Source organism: Lepidochelys kempii, chromosome 14 (assembly GCF_965140265.1).
Source record: "Lepidochelys kempii isolate rLepKem1 chromosome 14, rLepKem1.hap2, whole genome shotgun sequence".
In the NCBI taxonomy this organism is placed as follows: domain Eukaryota; kingdom Metazoa; phylum Chordata; order Testudines; family Cheloniidae; genus Lepidochelys; species Lepidochelys kempii.
In genome coordinates this window covers 28,019,749-28,025,748 of record NC_133269.1, presented here as the reverse complement: position 1 = coordinate 28,025,748, position 6,000 = coordinate 28,019,749, and positions in this window count along the sequence as shown.

Below are 6,000 nucleotides of genomic sequence, written 5' to 3'. Positions count from 1 at the left end.
TCCTGGGGTACAGACTCCCTGTCTGGTATGCTCCTTAGGATGTGGGACCCTGCAGATCAGCTGCTGTAGGATCCAAAACCAGTGCTGAACCCTCCCAAATCTCCCGAGAGGCATGTTGTCCCTAGAGCTCCACCCTCCACACCAGATGAACTCTGGGAGACTTACGTGAGGGTTACAAACAAGGAACACATGCTTTCACAAAGGAACTTCTTCAACACTCTCTTTTTCCCCCATGCCCAATGGAAAGCTCAAGAGTTATAGATCAACGGAGAAGGAAACCCCTGAATGCAATTTCTTCTTTCAGTGTCATCTTGGTTCTGCTCCATGTGTTTCAAGGAGGCGAGATCCTTCCTGTCCCCCGCTTTTCCTGCTCAGTCGTCTGGTTCTGGTGATGGTCTGCCCCTCTTGTTAGAGGGCCGGTCCCTTTTGACAATCAGTCTAACAAATTCTCTCTGTCCTGCTGGGGACTGTCCATTCTTCAGCACCCCTGTGGGCTGCTCAGCATAGAGGGTCAGGAACAGTCAGCGGTTCTGCAAAGCCCCCGCTGTCCTGAGCTCTGCTCCTGAGGGGCTGGGAGAGTAGCTGCTCCGCACTCAGGCCTGCACTGTGGAGAATGGCTCCCCTGGCTGGGACTGGTGTGAAATGCCCGGCCTCTGCCTGACTGCAGCTCCCTGGCTTCTGTGTGGCAGGTTTCACTTAAGAGGAGGAGGTGACTGTGCGTATCTGAACGACGAGAAAGGGGTCAGCAGCTCACGGTGCTACATGGGAAGACGGTGGATCTGTAGCAAACCTGAGGTGTATGTGATGGTGTCATAAATATAAAGGGAAGGGTACACACCTTTAAAATCCCTCCTGGCCAGAGGAAAAATCCTTTCACGTGTAAAGGGTTAAGAAGCTAGGATAACCTCGCTGGCACCTGACCAAAATGACCAATGAGGAGACAAGATACTTTCAAAAGCTGGAAAGAGGCAGAACATCAAAGGGGTCTGTGTCTGTCTGGGTGAGGCTTTTGCCAGGGACAGAACAGGAATGGAGTCTTAGAACTTAGTAAGTAATCTAGCTAGATATGCGTTAGCTTATGATTTCTTTAAATGGCTGATAAAATATGTTGAGCTGAATAGAATGAATATTCCTGTCCGTGTGTCTTTTTGTAACCTAAGGTTTTGCCTAGAGGGATTCTCTATGTTTTGAATCTAATTACCCTGTAAGGTATTTACCGTCCTGATCTTACAGAGGTGATCCTTTTCTTTTTACTGTTTCTTCTATTAAAATGTTTCTTTTCAAGAACTGAATCCTTTTGTCATTGTTCTAAGATCCAAGGGCTTGGGTCTGTGGTCACCTATGCAAATTGGTGAGGATTTTTACCAAACGTTCCCCAGGAAGTGGGGTGCAAGGTTTTGGGGAGGATTTTGGGGGGAAAGACGTTTCCAAACAACACTTTCCCAGAAAGCCGGTTAAACGTTTGGTGGTGGCAGTGGAAGTCCAAGGGTCAAATAGTTTGTACCTTGGGGAAGTTTTAACCTAAGCTGGTAAAGTAAGCTTAGGAGGTTTTCATGCAGGTCCCCACATTTGTACCTTAGAGTTCAAAGTGGGGAAGAAACCTTGAAAGATGGGAAAAGAGACCGCACTCGAAAGGGGCTCAAAATGAGACTCCTAGAAGTGACACTTATACAACTCACACCTACTTGAACAAGCCAAGATCTCAAAATCAGGCAGTGGGGCCCTCAAGCAATAAGTGTGTCTCGTTTAAACTCCGTATGTGCCATCTGCTTTTGAACCTTTTAAACTCAGGGTTACGTTGTCAAGCTTTTCTCTGCAGCTGAGAGGGAGTGATCTCATGAGAAGGAGTCTTACCTCATTTCCCCAGCATGTGGCTAAGGGAAGGCCTTGTTCATTTAGACTCCAGAACAGCATTTCTCAAATGCAGCCAGCAGCTGATTGTTTTGCAGCCACAAGAGCCTCCAAAGTGCCCCAACAATCGCTCAGATGTTAAGTATTAAAGGTGTCTTCTAAATGCCATAAATCTTCATGCGTGCTCCCTTTTAAATAGTACCATGCCGGCAGAGCTGAGCTACATAGGTGTGGTTTTCTTTCAAGTCACAAAGTGTATTCTTTGGCTAAGAACATAAGAACGGCCATACTGGGTCAGAGCAAAGGTCCATCCAGCCCAGTATCCTGTCTGCCAACAGCGGCCAACGCCAGGTGCCCCAGAGGGAGTGAACCTAACAGGCAATGATCAAGTGATCTGTCTCCCGCCATCCATCTCCACCCTCTGACAAACAGAGGCTAGGGACACCATTCCTTACCCATCCTAGCTAATAGCCATTCATGGACTTAACTTCCATGAATTTATCCAGTTCTCTTTTAAACCCTGTTATAGTCCTAGCCTTCACAACCTCCTCAGGCAAGGAGTTCCACAGGTTGACTGTGCGCTGTGTGAGGAAGAACTTCCTTTTATTTGTTTTAAACCTGGTGCCCATTAATTTCATTTGGTGGCCCCTAATTCTTGTGTTATGGGAACAAGTAAATAGCTTTTCCTTAGTCACTTTCTCTGCACTACTCATGATTTTATAGACCTCTAACCACTGTGTTTACATCTCATGTTATTGTAGCTCTGTAAGTGGCTATGGGCCATCTCACTGCGTGGTGTTTGGGTAGGTTGCGATTGTTCATGGGGGTGGGGAGGGAGGTGAAAAAGTTAAAATGTGACTGGGTATCAGAAAGTATTTCAGGTAATCTAGTGCCAGAAAATGACCTTGAATGTGACAGCAGGTGGCTCCTCTGGGACCTTCTGCTAAGAAAAGCAAAACATAGAAAGAAAAAGAAACACTTCAGCACCAGGGGGAAAGGCAGTTTCCTGTGTTTCCGAAGCCATCTGATTCCATTTCTGAACAAGTTGCAGTGTGAGAGAGAAATTCATCAAATTGAAATGTATGTCGTGCAACGTCCCTACAGCACTTGTGCAAGGGAAGTTGAACCAAATTACTACGGTGAGCTTCAGAGGCGCAAGCTGTTAAATGATGCAAAAACCAAGCTGAAAAGACAACAGCAACAGCTCAGATTTTGTTGTTACTGTTATCATTATTATTACTGGGCTATGTTGACTGGGTTTTTTTTTGTGTGAAAGAAACTTTGGACATATTGGCAGATACATTCTTTCGTTATTAGTCATTATCCTTTCTATTATGTAAAGCATTTTTAAATTTAGTTCAGAATTGTTGTACAGCCGTCCACCTTTGACCAAAAAAGCAAAAGAACAACAAAAAAGACAAGACTGTGCAAAGCACTGGTTTGTTCTGTGTTTAGGTCCAGTAAAGATAAGACACAACTGTACCTTATATTTATTATTGAGTATGCAAAAAATCCCTATGTAAATATGCACATGTAATTTATTTGTTTGTTTTTCCTACAGTTAGTTAAGTATTGTCAGAGCCTCATTCTGAGGCTGCCAAAAATTTGTGAGAACCCCGGCTCTAGAAAGTGTTAGAAAACAAAATCCTATGTTACCATTACTTTCCAGTATTTGCAAAAAGAAAAGGAGGACTTGTGGCACCTTAGAGACTAACCAATTTATTTGAGCATAAGCTTTCGTGAGCTCCAGCTCACTTCATCGGATGCATTCAGTGGAAAATACAATGGGGAGATTTATATACACACAGAACATGAAACAATGGGTGTTACCAGTATTTATTCACTCTCGCTTGCATCTCTGTTCTTTGATAATAAACTCATTCCTGTTTTCTGTATATCTAATTGCTGTGTTCTCAATAGAGTGGTTGGCCTGAATTGAATCTTACAAGCTGCTGTGGACCGCGCCTGTGGGATTAGAGTCACAGTTCTGCATGTGCTCCGGGGAACGGGCTGAGAACTCCCGAGGGACGCTCAGAGGTTTTGGGAGTGTCGATCGCTAACCTGTACACAGAGAGCGAGGCCTGCAGGGGGCTGGAAGGTCAGGCTTGCGCTGCCAGGGGTGGTGGTTTGAGAGAGCTGACCCATGGCAGGCCTGGACAAGGCTCCCCCAAAAGTGCCTCGTATGCCTGCTATGGATCACTCAAACGGGCAGACGTCCCCGGCTCATTCCACCCCTGCACCCCCCAGGTACAACCCACACAAGGCATTCGACCAGGGTGAGGAGAACACCTGCAATGCCCTGTCACCTGACGTGCTGAATTTGCCTCTGAGCCCATTTTCCCTTCCAGCTTGGGACTCCAGAACCCTGCCTTGTTGAGCCAGACATGCTTGCCATCTGCAAACACAGACCCAGGTCTGGGCCACACCCCCAACGCTGCAGACTTTAACCCAAAACTGCTCAACAGGTCACCTGTCTCCAGCAACTAGCTCCCAATGGGATCCAAACCCCAAATAAATCCGTTTTACTCTGTATAAAGTTTATACAGGGTAAACTCAAATTGTCCACCCTCTATAACACTGATAGGGAGAGATGCCCAGCTGTTTGCTCCCCCAAGTATTAATCACTTACTCTGGGTTAATTAATAAACAAAAGTGATTTCATTAAATATAAAAAGTAGGATTTAAATGGTTTCAAGTAATAACAGACAGAACAAATAAGTTACCAGGAAAAATAAAACAAAACACGTAAGTCGAAGCCTAATACATTAAGAAACGGAATACTGATAAATCTCACCCTGAGAGATGTTCCAATAAGCTTCTTTCCCAGACTGGACTCCCTCCAGTCTGGGCCCAATCCTTTCCCCTGGTACAGCCTTGTTCCAGCTCAGGTGGTAACTCGGGGATTTCTTATGACTGGCAGCCCCCTTTGTTCTGTTCCACTCCCTTTGATATCTTTGGCACAAGGCGGGAATCCTCTCACGGTCTCTCTGGGTTTCCACTCCTCCTTCTAAATGGAAAAGCACCAGGTTAAAGACGGATTCAAGTATCATGTGACATGTTCACATGTCCTGTGAGCCCCCCTCCATTCTTTCAGGACTGGCCCGCAGGTATGCAGTGAAGGCTTGCAGGTGAACAGAGCCATCTACAGTCAGTTGTCCTAGCTAATGGGAGCCATCAAGATTCTAAGCCACCATTAATGGCCCACACTTTGCATAACTACAGTAGGACCTCAGAGTGATATCTCATATTCCTAATTTCAGATACAAGAATGACACATTCATCCAAATAGGATGAACACACTCAGTAGATTTGTAAGGTCTCATTACAAAACTTATAGAGACCTTTTGCATAAAGCATATTCCAGTTACATCGTATTCACACTTAAACATTTTTATAAAGCTTATGAAGTGCAATGTCACAGGGTCAATACCCTCAGAGGATACCTGCAGATAGAGGCTTCCCTGGCTGGTGGAAAGGCCTCAACTGCCCTGCTTCCCATGGCCAGAAGGCATTGTAGTACAGCTATTCTCAGCTTACCCGGGCCTATGTGGAGCAGAATGTACATTAGAGCAGCCCCAAGGCTGCTCTGACTTAGACCTGGTCAGCACAAAGCCTGACGATCATTTGTCTACTCTGCGATCAGCACTGGCTGCCAGTGAGTTGGCCACCCAGGAAGCGTAGCCCTTGGCCCTTCCCCTTGTGCCTGAGGTCCCGCCACTCCCCTTCTGCCCCCCTCCCTCCCCTTCTACCTACCTCTCCCCCACAGGAGCCCAAAGCACCCTCACCACAGCCCACAGCCCCAGCACTGGATGGCAGAGGTCGGGGGGCGAGACCCCAGCCCCGGGGCACTGCAACCTCCGTGCCCACAGCCCCATGACACCTGCTGCCCATGCTGATCACGCTGTCTGGATTGAAGAGATTTGATGCACGTTACCCTACTGTTCCCGTATCGTGTCCGAATCCCAGAGCTGTTGGCACCACTGGAAACGGAACATTTATTCATTCCTAAATCTGCTCAAAGTGTGTAAGTGCAAAGAAGAAAGGAATAATAAAATATATATAAGAGAACCCCTGAGATGCCTAGCTCTGTAAACAGTGAGAGGTGAGGAAGCCCCTCTCGTGTGGGTGCATCATATGGTGCCATATGCA